Source organism: Triticum urartu, chromosome 5A, assembly GCF_056163025.1.
Source record: "Triticum urartu cultivar PI428250 chromosome 5A, HENAU_Tu73, whole genome shotgun sequence".
NCBI classification, from domain to species: domain Eukaryota; kingdom Viridiplantae; phylum Streptophyta; class Magnoliopsida; order Poales; family Poaceae; genus Triticum; species Triticum urartu.
In genome coordinates, this window is record NC_141877.1 from 380,486,654 (window position 1) to 380,501,519 (window position 14,866).

Genomic DNA, 14,866 nt, shown 5'->3' on the forward strand with positions numbered 1-14,866 from the left:
GCTAGATGGCTTCTTCTCTCTCTTTGAATCTCAATACAAAGTTCTCTCCCTCTCTCATGGAGATCTATTCGATGTAATCTTCTTTTTGCGGTGTGTTTGTTGAGACTAATGAATTGTGGGTTTATGATCAAGTCTATCTATGAATAATATTTGAATCTTCTCTGAATTCTCTTATGCATGATTGGTTATCTTTTCAAGTCTCTTCGAATTATCCGTTTGGTTTGGCCAACTAGATTGGTAGTTCTTGCCATGGGAGAAGTGCTTAGCTTTGGGTTCGATCTTGCGGTGTCCTTACCCAGTGACAGAAGGGGCAGCAAGGCACGTATTGTATCGTTGCCATCGAGGATAACAAGATGGGGTTTATTTCATATTGCATGAATTTATCTCTCTACATCATGTCATCTTGCTTAAGGCGTTACTCTGTTTTTAACTTAATACTCTAGATGCATGCTGGATAGCGGTGGATGAGTGGAGTGATAGTAGTAGATGCAGAATCATTTCGATCTACTTGTCACGGACGTGATGCCTATATACATGATCATGCCTAGATATTCTCATAATTATGCACAATTCTATCAATTGCTCAACAGTAATTTGTTCACCCACCGTAGAATACTTATGCTCTTGACAGAAGCCACTAGTGAAACCTATGGCCCCCGGGTCTATTCTCATCATATCAATCTCCATCACTTTAATATTGCTTTGCTATTTACTTTGCCTTTATTTACTTTGCATCTTTATATCAAAAATACCAAAAATATTCTATCTATCAGATCTCACTCTCGTAAGTGACCGTGAAGGGCTTGAAAACCCCTAATCAAGTTGGTTGCGAGTAGCTATCGATTTGTGCAGGTACGAGGGACTTGAGTGTGGCCTCCTACTGGATTGATACCTTGGTTCTCAAAAACTGAGGGAAATACTTACGCTACTCTGCTGCATCATCCCTTCCTCTTCGGGGAAAACCAACGCAAGCTCAAGACATAGCAAGAAGGATTTCTGGCGCCGTTGCCGGGGAGTCTACGCAAAAAGTCATATACCAAGTACCCATCATAATCCCTATCTCTCGCATTACATTATTTGCCATTTGCCTCTCCCCCCAATTCACCCTTGCCGTTTTATTTGCCCTCTCTCCCTATCCTCCCTCTCTGTTTGCCTCTTTTGTCTGCTTGCTTTTTGTTTGCTCGTGTGTTAGTTTGTTTGCTTGTTTGTCGCGATGGCTCAAGATACTACTAAATTGTGTGACTTCACCAATACCAATAATAATGATTTCCTTAGCACTCTAATTGCTCCTCTTACCGATGTTGAATCTTGTGAAATTAATACTGCATTGTTGAATCTTGTTATGAAAGATCAATTCGCCGGCCTTCCTAGTGAAGATGCCGCTACTCATCTGAATAGCTTCATTGATTTATGTGATATGCAAAAGAAAAAGATGTCAATAATTATGTCATTAAATTGAAGCTATTTCCTTTTTCACTTAGAGATCGTGCTAAAGCTTGGTTTTCGTCTTTTCCTAAGAATAGTATTGATTCATGGAACAAGTGCAAAGATGCTTTTATCTCTAAGTATTTTCCTCCCGCTAAGATCATCTCTCTTAGAAACGATATTATGAACTTTAAACAACTTGATCATGAACATGTTGCACAAGCTTGGGAGAGAATGAAATTAATGATACGTAATTGCCCTACTCATGGTTTGAATTTGTGGATGATTATACAAATTTTTTATGCCGGATTGAATTTTGCTTCTAGAAATCTTTTAGATTCGGCCGCGGGAGGCACTTTTATGGAAATCACTTTAGGAGATGCTACTAAACTCCTAGATAATATTATGGTTAATTATTCTCAATGGCATACTGAAAGAACATCTAATAAAAAAGTGCATGCGATAGAAGAAATTAATGTGTTGAGTGGAAAGATGGATGAACTTATGAAGTTATTAGCTACTAAGAGTGTTTCTTCTGATCCTAATGATATGCCATTTTCTACTTTGATTGAGAATAACAATGAATCTATGGATGTGAATTTTGTTGGTAGGAATAATTTTGGTAACAACGCTTATAGAGGGAATTTTAATCCTAGGCCATATCCTAGTAATCCTTCTAATAATTATGGGAATTCCTACAACAACTCTTATGGAAATTATAATAAGATACCCTCTGATTTTGAATCTAATATTAAAGAATTTATTTCTTCGCAAAAGAATTTTAATGCTATGATTGAAGAAAAATTGCTTAAGATTGATGATTTGGCTAGGAACGTTGTTAGAATTGCTCTTGATGTTGATGCTTTGAAACTTAGATCTATTCCACCTAAGCATGATATTAATGAGTCTCTAAAAGCCATGATAATTTCAATTGATGAGTGTAAAGAAAGAACCGCTAGGATGCGTGCTTCCAAAGATGCCTTTATTAAAGTGTGTTCTTCAAATTCCTATGAAAGTAAAGATGAAGATCTAAAAGTTATTGATGTGTCTCCAATTAAATCTTTGTTTTGCAATATGAATCTTGATGAAACTGAATATGATCTTCCTCTACCTAGAAGGCGTTCTAAAAATTTGGAGTGTTTAGATTTTAATGATGAAATTGATGAAAGTGGGATGGAAAGAAATAAAAATCTAGATGTTGCTAAACCCACTATATTGGATTTCAAGGAATTTAATTATGAAAATTTCTCTTTGATTGATTGTATTTCCTTGTTGCAATCCATGCTAAATTCTCCACATGCTTATAGTCGAAATAAAGCCTTTACCAAACATATTGTTGATGCCTTGATGCAATCTTATGAAGAAAAACTTGAGTTGAAAGTTTCTATCCGTAGAAAACTCTATGATGAGTGGGAACCAACTATTAAGATTAAAATTAAAGATCATGAGTTTTATGCTTTGTGTGATTTGGGTGCTAGTGTCTCTACTATTCCCAAGACTTTGTGTGATTTAATAGATTTCCGTAATTTTGATGATTGCTCTCTAAACTTGCATCTTGCGGATTCCACTATTAAGAAACCTATGGGAAGAATTAATGATGTTCTTATTGTTGCAAATAGGAATTATGTGCCCGTAGATTTCATTGTTCTTGATATAGATTGCAATCCTTCTTGCCCTATAATTCTTGGTAGACCTTTCCTTAGAACGGTTGGTGCGATTATTGATATGAAGGAACGGAATATTAGATTCCAATTTCCATGAAAAAAGGGCATGGAACACTTTCCAAGAAATAAAATAAAATTACCATATGAAACTATCATGAGAGCCACTTATGGATTGCCCACCAAAGATGGCAATACCTAGATCTATTCTTGCTTGTTATGCCTAGCTAGGGGCGTTAAACGATAGCGCTTGTTGGGAGGCAACCCAATTTTATTTTTATTCCTTGCTTTTTGCTCCTGTTTATTAATAAATAAATTATCCATCCTCTGTTTTGGTTGTGTTTTTTGTGTTTAATTAGTGTTTGTGCCAAGTAGAACCGTTGGGAAGACTTGGGGAAAGTCTTGTTGAACTTGCTGTAAAAAAACAGAAACTTTAGCGCTCACGATAACTGCTGTCATTTTTATTTGAAGAGTGATATTTAGTTAATTATTTTTGCAGATGATTAATAGATAAATTCCTCACGTCCATAAATTTATTTTAGAATTTTTTGGGTTCCATATCTTGCACTAGCTACAGATTACTACAGACTGTTCTGTTTTTGACAGATTCTGTTTTTCGTGTGTTGTTTGCTTATTTTGATGAATCTATGGCTAGTAAAATAGTTTATAATCCATATAGAAGTTGGAGTACAGTAGGTTTAACACCAATATAAATAAATAATGAGTTCATTACAGTACCTTGAAGTGGTCTTTTGTTTTCTTTCGCTAACGGAGCTCACGAGTTTTCTATTTTGAAGTTTTCAAGTTTTGGGTGAATTCTTTTGATGGATCATGGAACTGAAGAAATTTGCCCTAGAGGCAAAAATAAAGTTATTATTTATTTCCTTATATCATGATAAATGTTTATTATTCATGCTAGAATTGTATTAACCGGAAACATAATACATGTGTGAATACATAGACAAACGGAGTGTCACTAGTATGCCTCTACTTGACTAGCTTGTTAATCAAAGATGGTTATGTTTCCTAACCATGAACAAAGAGTTGTTATTTGATTAACGGGATCACATCATTAGGTGAATGATCTGATTGACATGACCCATTCCATTAGCTTAGCACCCGATCACTTAGTATGTTGCTATTGCTTTCTTCATAACTTATACATGTTCCTATGACTATGAGATTATGCAACTCCCGTTTGCCGGAGGAACACTTTGTGTGCTACCAAACGTCACAACGTAAATGGGTGATTATAAAGGTACTCTACAGGTGTCTCCAAAGGTACATGTTGGGTTGGCGTATTTCGAGATTAGGATTTGTCACTCCGACTGTCGGAGAGGTATCTCTGGGCCCTCTCGGTAATGCACATAACATAAGCCTTGCAAGCATTGCAACTAATGAGTTAGTTGCGAGATGATGTATTACGGAACAAGTAAAGAGACTTGCCGGTAACGAGATTGAACTAGGTATTGAGATACCGACGATCGAATCTCGGGCAAGTAACATACCGATGACAAAGGGAACAACGTATGTTGTTATGCGGTCTGACCGATAAAGATCTTCGTAGAATATGTAGGAGCCAATATGAGCATCCAGGTTCTGCTATTGGTTATTGACCGGAGACGTGTCTCGGTCATGTCTACATTGTTCTCGAACCCGTAGGGTCCGCACGCTTAAGGTTTCGATGACAGTTATATTATGAGTTTATGAGTTTTGATGTACCGAAGTTAGTTCGGAGTCCCGGATGTGATCACGGACATGACGAGGAGTCTCGAAATGGTCGAGACATAAAGATTGATATATTGGACGGCTATATTCGGACACCGGAAGTGTTCCGGGTGATTTCGGAGAAAACCGGAGAGCCGGAGGGTTACCGGAACCCCCCGAGAGAAGTAATGGGCCATATGGGCCTTAGTGGAGAGAGAGAGGGGCAGCCAAAGGTGGGCCGCGCGCCTCCTCCCCCCTGGTCCGAATTGGACTAGGAGAGGGGGGCGGCGCCCCCCTTTCCTTCTCCCTCCCCACTTCTTTCCCCCTCCTACTAGGAGGAGGACTCCTCCTTGGCGCGCCATAGGGGCCGGCCGGCCTCCTCCCCTTGATCCTTTATATACGGGGGCAGGGGGCACCCCTAGACACACAAGTTGATCCATGTGATCATATTCTCAGCCGTGTGCGGTGCCCCCTTCCACCATAATCCTCGATAATATTGTAGCGGTGCTTAGGCGAAGCCCTGCGACGATAGTACATCAAGATCGTCACCACGCCGTCGTGCTGACAAAACTCTTCCCCGACACTTTGCTGGATCAGAGTCCGGGGATCGTCATTGAGCTAAACGTGTGCTAAAACTCGGAGGTGTCGTAGTTTCGGTGCTTGATCGGTCGGGCCGTGAAGACGTATGACTACATCAACCGCGTTGTGCTAACGCTTCCACTGTCGGTCTACAAGGGTACGTAGATCACACTCTCCCCTATCGTTGCTATGCATCACCATGATCTTGCGTGTGCGTAGGAATTTTTTTGAAATTACTACGTTCCCCAACAGTGGTATCAGAGCCAGGTTTTATATGTTGATGTTATATGCATGAGTAGAACACAAGTGAGTTGTGGGCGATATAAGTCATACTGCTTACCAACATGTCATACTTTGGTTCGGCGGTATTGTTGGACGAAGCGGCCCGGACCGACATTACGCGTACGCTTACGCGAGACTGGTTCTACCGACGTGCTTTGCACACAGGTGGCTGGCGGGTGTCAGTTTCTCCAACTTTAGTTGAACCGAGTGTGGCTACGCCCCGTCCTTGTGAAGGTTAAAACAACACCAACTTGACAAACTATCGTTGTGGTTTTGATGCGTAGGTAAGAACGGTTCTTGCTAAGCCCGTAGCAGCCACGTAAAACTTGCAACAACAAAGTAGAGGACGTCTAACTTGTTTTTGCAGGGCATGTTGTGATGTGATATGGTCAAGACATGATGCTAAATTTTATTGTATGAGATGATCATGTTTTGTAACCGAGTTATCGGCAACTGGCAGGAGCCATATGGTTGTCGCTTTATTGTATGCAATGCAATCGCGCTGTAATGCTTTACTTTATCACTAAGCGGTAGCGATAGTCGTGGAAGCATAAGATTGGCGATACGACAACGTTGCTACGATGGAGATCAAGGTGTCGCGCCGGTGATGATGGTGATCACGACGGTGCTTCGAAGATGGAGATCACAAGCACAAGATGATGATGGCCATATCATATCACTTATATTGATTGCATGTGATGTTTATCTTTTATGCATCTTATCTTGCTTTGATTGACGGTAGCATTATAAGATGATCTCTCACTAATTATCAAGAAGTGTTCTCCCTGAGTATGCACCGTTGTGAAAGTTCTTCGTGCTGAGACACCACGTGATGATCGGGTGTGATAGGCTCTACGTTCAAATACAACGGGTGCAAAACAGTTGCACACGCGGAATACTCAGGTTATACTTGACGAGCCAAGCATATACAGATATGGCCTCGGAACACGGAGACCGAAAGGTCGAGCGTGAATCATATAGTAGATATGATCAACATAGTGATGTTCACCAATGAAACTACTCCATCTCACGTGATGATCGGACATGGTTTAGTTGATTTGGATCACGTAATCACTTAGAGGATTAGAGGGATGTCTATCTAAGTGGGAGTTCTTTAAGTAAATTAATTGAACCTAAATTTATCATGAAACTTAGTACCTGATAATATCTTGCTTGATTATGCTTGATTGTAGATAGATGGCCCGTGCTGTTGTTCCGTTGAATTTTAATGCGTTCCTTGAGAAAGCAAAGTTGAAAGATGATGGTAGCAATTACACGGACTGGGTCCGTAACTTGAGGATTATCCTCATTGCTGCACAGAAGAATTACGTCCTGGAAGCACCGCTGGGTGCCAGGCCTGCTGCTGGAGCAACACCAGATGTTATGAACGTCTGGCAGAGCAAAGCTGATGACTACTCGATAGTTCAGTGTGCCATGCTTTACGGCTTAGAATCGGGACTTCAACGACGTTTTGAATGTCATGGAGCATATGAGATGTTCCAGGAGTTGAAGTTAATATTTCAAGCAAATGCCCGAATTGAGAGATATGAAGTCTCCAATAAGTTCTATAGCTGCAAGATGGAGGAGAACAGTTCTGTCAGTGAGCATATACTCAAAATGTCTGGGTATAATAATCACTTGATTCAATTGGGAGTTAATCTTCCAGATGATTGCGTCATTGACAGAATTCTCCAATCACTGCCACCAAGCTACAAGAGCTTCGTGATGAACTATAATATGCAAGGGATGAATAAGACTATTCCCGAGCTCTTTGCAATGCTGAAAGCTGCGGAGGTAGAAATCAAGAAGGAGCATCAAGTGTTGATGGTCAACAAGACCACTAGTTTCAAGAAAAAGGGCAAAGGGAAGAAGAAGGGGAACTTCAAAAAGAACAGCAAGCAAGTTGCTACTCAAGAGAAGAAACCCAAACCTGGACCTAAGCCTGAAACTAAGTGCTTCTACTGCAAGCAGACTGGTCACTGGAAGCGGAACTGCCCCAAGTATTTGGCGGATAAGAAGGATGGCAAGGTGAACAAAGGTATATGTGATATACATGTTATTGATGTGTACCTTACTAATGCTCGCAGTAGCACCTGGGTATTTGATACTGGTTCTGTTGCTAATATTTGCAACTCGGAACAGGGACTACGGATTAAGCGAAGATTGGCTAAGGACGAGGTGACGATGCGCGTGGGAAACGGTTCCAAAGTCGATGTGATCGCAGTCGGCACGCTACCTCTACATCTACCTTCGGGATTAATATTAGACCTAAATAATTGTTATTTGGTGCCAGCGTTAAGCATGAACATTATATCTGGATCTTGTTTGATGCGAGACGGTTATTCATTTAAATCTGAGAATAATGTTTGTTCTATTTATATGAGTAATATCTTTTATGGTCATGCACCCTTAAAGAGTGGTCTACTTTTATTGAATCTCGATAGTAGTGACACACATATTCATAGTGTTGAATCCAAAAGATGCAGAGTTGATAATGATAGTGCAACTTATTTGTGGCACTGCCGTTTGGGTCATATTAGTATAAAGCGCATGAAGAAACTCCATACTGATGAGTTTTTGGAACCACTTGATTATGAATCACTTGGTACTTGCGAACCGTGCCTTATGGGTAAGATGACAAAAACACCGTTCTCCGGTACTATGGAGAGAGCAACAGATTTGTTGGAAATCATACATACAGATGTATGTGGTCCGATGAACGTTGAGGCTCGTGGCGGATATCGTTATTTTCTCACCTTCACAGATGACTTAAGCAGATATGGGTATATCTACTTAATGAAACACAAGTCTGAAACATTTGAAAAGTTCAAAGAATTTTAGAATGAAGTTGAAAATCATCGTAACAAGAAAATAAAATTCCTACGATCTGATCGTGGAGGAGAATATTTGAGTTACGAGTTTGGTGTACATTTGAAAAATTGTGGAATAGTTTCGCAACTCACGCCACCCGGAACACCACAGCATAATGGTGTGTCCGAACGTCGTAATCGTACTTTACTAGATATGGTGCGATCTATGATGTCTCTTACTGATTTACCGCTATCGTTTTGGGGATACGCTCTAGAGACGGCCGCATTCACGTTAAATAGGGCACCATCAAAATCCGTTGAGACGACGCCTTATGAACTGTGGTTTGGCAAGAAACCAAAATTGTCGTTTCTGAAAGTTTGGGGCTGCGATGCTTATGTGAAAAAGCTTCAACCTAATAAGCTCGAACCCAAATCGGAGAAATGTGTCTTCATAGGATATCCAAAGGAAACTATTGGATACACCTTCTATCACAGATCCGAAGGCAAGACTTTTGTTGCTAAATTCGGAAACTTTCTGGAGAAGGAGTTTCTCTCGAAAGAAGTGAGTGGGAGGAAAGTAGAACTTGATGAGGTAACTGTACCTACTCCCTTATTGGAAAGTAGTACATCACAAAAACCTGTTTCTGTGACACCTACACCAGTTAGTGAGGAAGCTAATGATGATGATCATGAAACTTCAGAACAAGATACTATTGAACCTCGTAGATCAACCAGAGTGAGATCCGCGCTAGAGTGGTACGGTAATCCTGTTCTGGAAGTCATGCTACTAGATCATGATGAACCTACGAACTATGAAGAAGCGATGGTGAGCCCAGATTCCGCAAAATGGCTTGAAGCCATGAAATCTGAGATGGGATCCATGTATGAGAACAAAGTATGGACTTTGGTTGACTTGCCCGATGATCGGCAAGCAATTGAGAATAAATGGATCTTCAAGAAGAAGACTGACGCTGACGGTAATATTACTGTCTACAAAGCTCGACTTGTCGCAAAAGGTTTTTTGGCAAGTTCAAGGGATTGACTACGATGAGACCTTCTCACCCGTAGCGATGCTTAAGTCTGTCCGAATCATGTTAGCAATTGCCGCATTTTATGATTATGAAATTTGGCAGATGGATGTCAAAACTGCATTCCTGAATGGATTTCTGGAAGAAGAGTTGTATATGATGCAACCAGAAGGTTTTGTCGATCCAAAGGGAGCTAACAAAGTGTGCAAGCTCCAACGATCCATTTATGGACTAGTGCAAGCCTCTCGGAGTTGGAATAAACGCTTTGATAGTGTGATCAAAGCATTTGGTTTTATACAGACTTTTGGAGAAGCCTGTATTTACAAGAAAGTGAGTGGGAGCTCTGTAGCATTTCTGATATTATATGTGGATGACATATTACTAATTGGAAATGATATAGAATTTCTGGATAGCATAAAGGGATACTTGAATAAGAGTTTTTCAATGAAAGACCTCGGTGAAGCTGCTTATATATTAGGCATTAAGATCTATAGAGATAGATCAAGACGCTTAATTGGACTTTCACAAAGCACATACCTTGACAAAGTTTTGAAGAAGTTCAAAATGGATCAAGCAAAGAAAGGGTTCTTGCCTGTGTTACAAGGTGTGAAGTTGAGTAAGACTCAATGCCCGACCACTTCAGAAGATAGAGAGAAAATGAAAGATGTTCCCTATGCTTCAGCCATAGGCTCTATCATGTATGCAATGCTGTGTACCAGACCTGATGTGTGCCTTGCTATAAGTCTAGCATGGAGGTACCAAAGTGATCCAGGAGTGGATCACTGGACAGCGGTCAAGAACATCCTGAAATACCTGAAAAGGACTAAGGATATGTTTCTCATATATGGAGGTGACAAAGAGCTCATCGTAAAAGGTTACGTTGATGCAAGATTTGACACTGATCCGGACGATTCTAAATCGCAAACCGGATACGTGTTTACATTAAACGGTGGAGCTGTCAGTTGGTGCAGTTCTAAACAAAGCGTTGTGGCGGGATCTACATGTGAAGTGGAGTACATAGCTGCTTCGGAAGCAGCAAATGAAGGAGTCTGGATGAAGGAGTTCATATCCGATCTAGGTGTCATACCTAGTGCATCGGGTCCAATGAAAATCTTTTGTGACAATACTGGTGCAATTGCCTTGATAAAGGAATCCAGATTCCACAAGAGAACCAAGCACATCAAGAGACGCTTCTATTCCATCCGGGATCTAGTCCAGGTGGGAGACATAGAGATTTGCAAGATACATACGGATCTGAATGTTGCAGACCCGTTGACTAAGCCTCTTCCACGAGCAAAACATGATCAGCACCAAGGCTCCATGGGTGTTAGAATCATTACTGTGTAATCTAGATTATTGACTCTAGTGCAAGTGGGAGACTGAAGGAAATATGCCCTAGTGGCAATAATAAAGTTATTATTTATTTCCCTATATCATGATAAATGTTTATTATTCATGCTAGAATTGTATTAACGGAGTGTCACTAGTATGCCTCTACTTGACTAGCTCGTTAATCAAAGATGGTTATGTTTCCTAACCATGAACAAAGAGTTGTTATTTGATTAACGGGATCACATCATTAGGTGAATGATCTGATTGACATGACCCATTCCATTAGCTTAGCACCCGATCACTTAGTATGTTGCTATTGCTTTCTTCATAACTTATACATGTTCCTATGACTATGAGATTATGCAACTCCCGTTTGCCGGAGGAACACTTTGTGTGCTACCAAACGTCACAACATAAATGGGTGATTATAAAGGTACTCTACAGGTGTCTCCAAAGGTACATGTTGGGTTGGCGTATTTCGAGATTAGGATTTGTCACTCCGATTGTCGGAGAGGTATCTCTGGGCCCTCTCGGTAATGCACATCACATAAGCCTTGCAAGCATTGCAACTAATGAGTTAGTTGTGAGATGATGTATTACGGAACGAGTAAAGAGACTTGCCGGTAACGAGATTGAACTAGGTATTGAGATACCGACGATCGAATCTCGGGCAAGTAACATACCGATGACAAAGGGAACAACGTATGTTGTTATGCGGTCTGACCGATAAAGATCTTCGTAGAATATGTAGGAGCCAATATGAGCATCCAGGTTCTGCTATTGGTTATTGACTGGAGACGTGTCTCGGTCATGTCTACATTGTTCTCGAACCCGTAGGGTCCGCACGCTTAAGGTTTCGATGACAGTTATATTATGAGTTTATGAGTTTTGATGTACCTAAGTTAGTTCGGAGTCCCGGATGTGATCACGGACATGACGAGGAGTCTCGAAATGGTCGAGACATAATGATTGATATATTGGACGGCTATATTCGGACACCGGAAGTGTTCCGGGTGATTTCGGAGAAAACCGGAGAGCCGGAGGGTTACCGGAACCCCCCCCCCCCCCGGGAGAAGTAATGGGCCATATGGGCCTTAGTGGAGAGAGAGAGGGGCAGCCAAAGGTGGGCCGCACGCCTCCTCCCCCCTGGTCCGAATTGGACTAGGAGAGGAGGGGCCGCCCCCCTTTCCTTCTCCCTCCCCACTTCTTTCCCCCTCCTACTAGGAGGAGGACTCCTCCTTGGCGCGCCATAGGGGCCGGCCGGCCTCCTCCCCTTGATCCTTTATATACGGGGGCAGGGGGCACCCCTAGACACACAAGTTGATCCACGTGATCATATTCTCAGCCGTGTGCGGTGCCCCCTTCCACCATAATCCTCGATAATATTGTAGCGGTGCTTAGGCGAAGCCCTGCGACGATAGTACATCAAGATCGTCACCACGCCGTCGTGCTGACGGAACTCTTCCCCGACACTTTGCTGGATCGGAGTCCGGGGATCGTCAACGAGCTGAACGTGTGCTAAAACTCGGAGGTGCCGTAGTTTCAGTGCTTGATCGGTCGGGCCGTGAAGACGTACGACTACATCAACCGCGTTGTGCTAACGCTTCCGCTGTCGGTCTACAAGGGTACGTAGATCACACTCTCCCCTCTCGTTGCTATGCATCACCATGATCTTGCGTGTGCGTAGGATTTTTTTTTGAAATTACTACGTTCCCCAACAGGAACAAGGAGTGGAAAGAGCCTAAGATTGGGGATGCCCATGGCACCTCCAAGATAATCCAAGGACACCAAAAAGTTAAAGCTTGGGGATGCCCCGGAAGGCATCCCCTCTTTTCGTCCACTTCCATTGGTAATTTACTTGGAGCTATATTTTTATTCACCAACATGATATGTGTTTTGCTTGGAGCGTCTTGTATTATTTGTGTCTTTGTTTGCTAGTATACCACAATCATCCTTTCTGTACACACCTTTTGAGAGAGCCATACATGAATTAAAATTTGATAGAATACTCTATGTGCTTCACTATATCTTTTGAGCTAGATAATTTTGCTCTATATGTCCTTCACTTATATCTTTTGAGCTAGATAATTTTGCTCTATGTGCCTCACTTATATCTTTTGAGCTAGATAATTTTGCTCTATGTGCTTCACTTAGATCTTTTAGAGCACGGTGGTGGATTCATTTTAAAGAAACTATTGATCTCTCATGCTTCACTTAAATTAATTTGAGAGTCTCTTAATAGCATGGTAATTTTCCTAATAATAATATGTTTGGTATTCAAGATTTGTGAAACTTTCTTTTGAGTGTGTTGAATACTAAGAAAAGATTGAAGCATGATAATTGTTTTGAGATATGGAGGTGATAATATTAAAGTCATGCTAGTTGAGTAGTTGTGAATTTAAAGAATACTTGTGTTGAAGTTTGTGATTCCCGTAGCATGCACGTATGGTGAACCGTTATGTGATGAAGTCGGAGCATGATTTATTTATTGATTGTCTTCCTTATGAGTGGCGGTCGGGGATGAGCGATGGTCTTTTCCTACCAATCTATCCCCCTAGGAGCATGCGCATAGTACTTTGATTTGATAGCTTCTTAATTTTTGCAATAAGTATATGAGTTATTTATGACTAATGTTGAGTCCATGGATTATACGCACTCTCACCCTTCCACTCTTGCTAGCCTCTCTAATACCGCGCAACTTTCGCCGGTATCATACACCTACCATATACCTTCCTCAAAACAGCCACCATACCTACCTATTATGGCATTTCCATAGCCATTCCAAGATATATTGCCATGCAACTTTCCACCATCTAGTTCATCATGACACATTCATCATTGTCATATTGCATATCCCGGTACACCACCGGATGCATTCACATAGAGTCATATTTTGTTCTAAGTATCGAGTTGTAATTGTTGAGTTGTAAGAAAAATAAAAGTGTGATGATCATCGTTATTATAGTATTGTCCCAGTGAGGAAAGAACGATGGAGACTATGATTCCCCCACAAGTCGGGATGAGACTCCGGATGAAAAATAATAATAAAAAAGAGGCCAAAGAAGCCCAAATAAAAAAAGAGAAAGGCCATAAAAAAGAGAAAGGCCATATAAAAAAATAAAAATGAGAGAGAGAAGGGACAATGTTACTATCCTTTTACCACACTTGTGCTTCAAAGTAGCACCATGATCTTCATAGTAGAGAGTCTCTCATGTTATCACTTTCATATACTAGTGGGAATTTTTCATTATAGAACTTGGCTTGTATATTCCAATAATGGGCTTCCTCAAATTGCCCTAGGTCTTCATGAGCAAGCAAGTTGGATGCACACCCACTTAGTTTCTTTTTGAGCTTTCATATACTTATAGCTCTAGTGCATCCGTTGCATGGCAATCCCTACTCACTCACATTGATATCTATTGATGGGCATCTCCATAGCCCGTTGATATGCCTAGTTGATGTGAGACTATCTTCTCCCTTTTTGTCTTCTCCACAGCCACCATTCTATTCCACCCATAGTGCTATATCCATGGCTCACGCTCATGTATTGCGTGAAGATTGAAAAGGTTTTGAAAAAGTTAGAGTATGAAACAATTGCTTGGCTTGTCATCGGGGTTGTGCATGATTTAAATACTTTGTGTGGGGAAGATGGAGCATAGCCAGACTATATGATTTTGTAGGGATAACTTTCTTTAGCCATGTTATTTTGAGAAGACATAATTGCTTTGTTAGTATGCTTGAAGTATTATTATTTTCTATGTCAATATTAACCTTTGTCTTGAATCTTTCTAATTTGAATATTCATACCACAATTAAGATGATTTGCATTGAAATTATGCCAAGTAGCACTCCGCATCAAAAATTCTCTTTTTATCATTTACCTACTCGATGACGAGCAGGAATTAAGCCTGGGGATGCCTGATACGTCTCCAACGTATCTGTAATTTTTGATTGCTCCATGCTATATTATCTACGGTTTTGGACTATATTGGGCTTTATTTTCCACTTTTATATTATTTTTGGGACTAACCTATTAACCGGA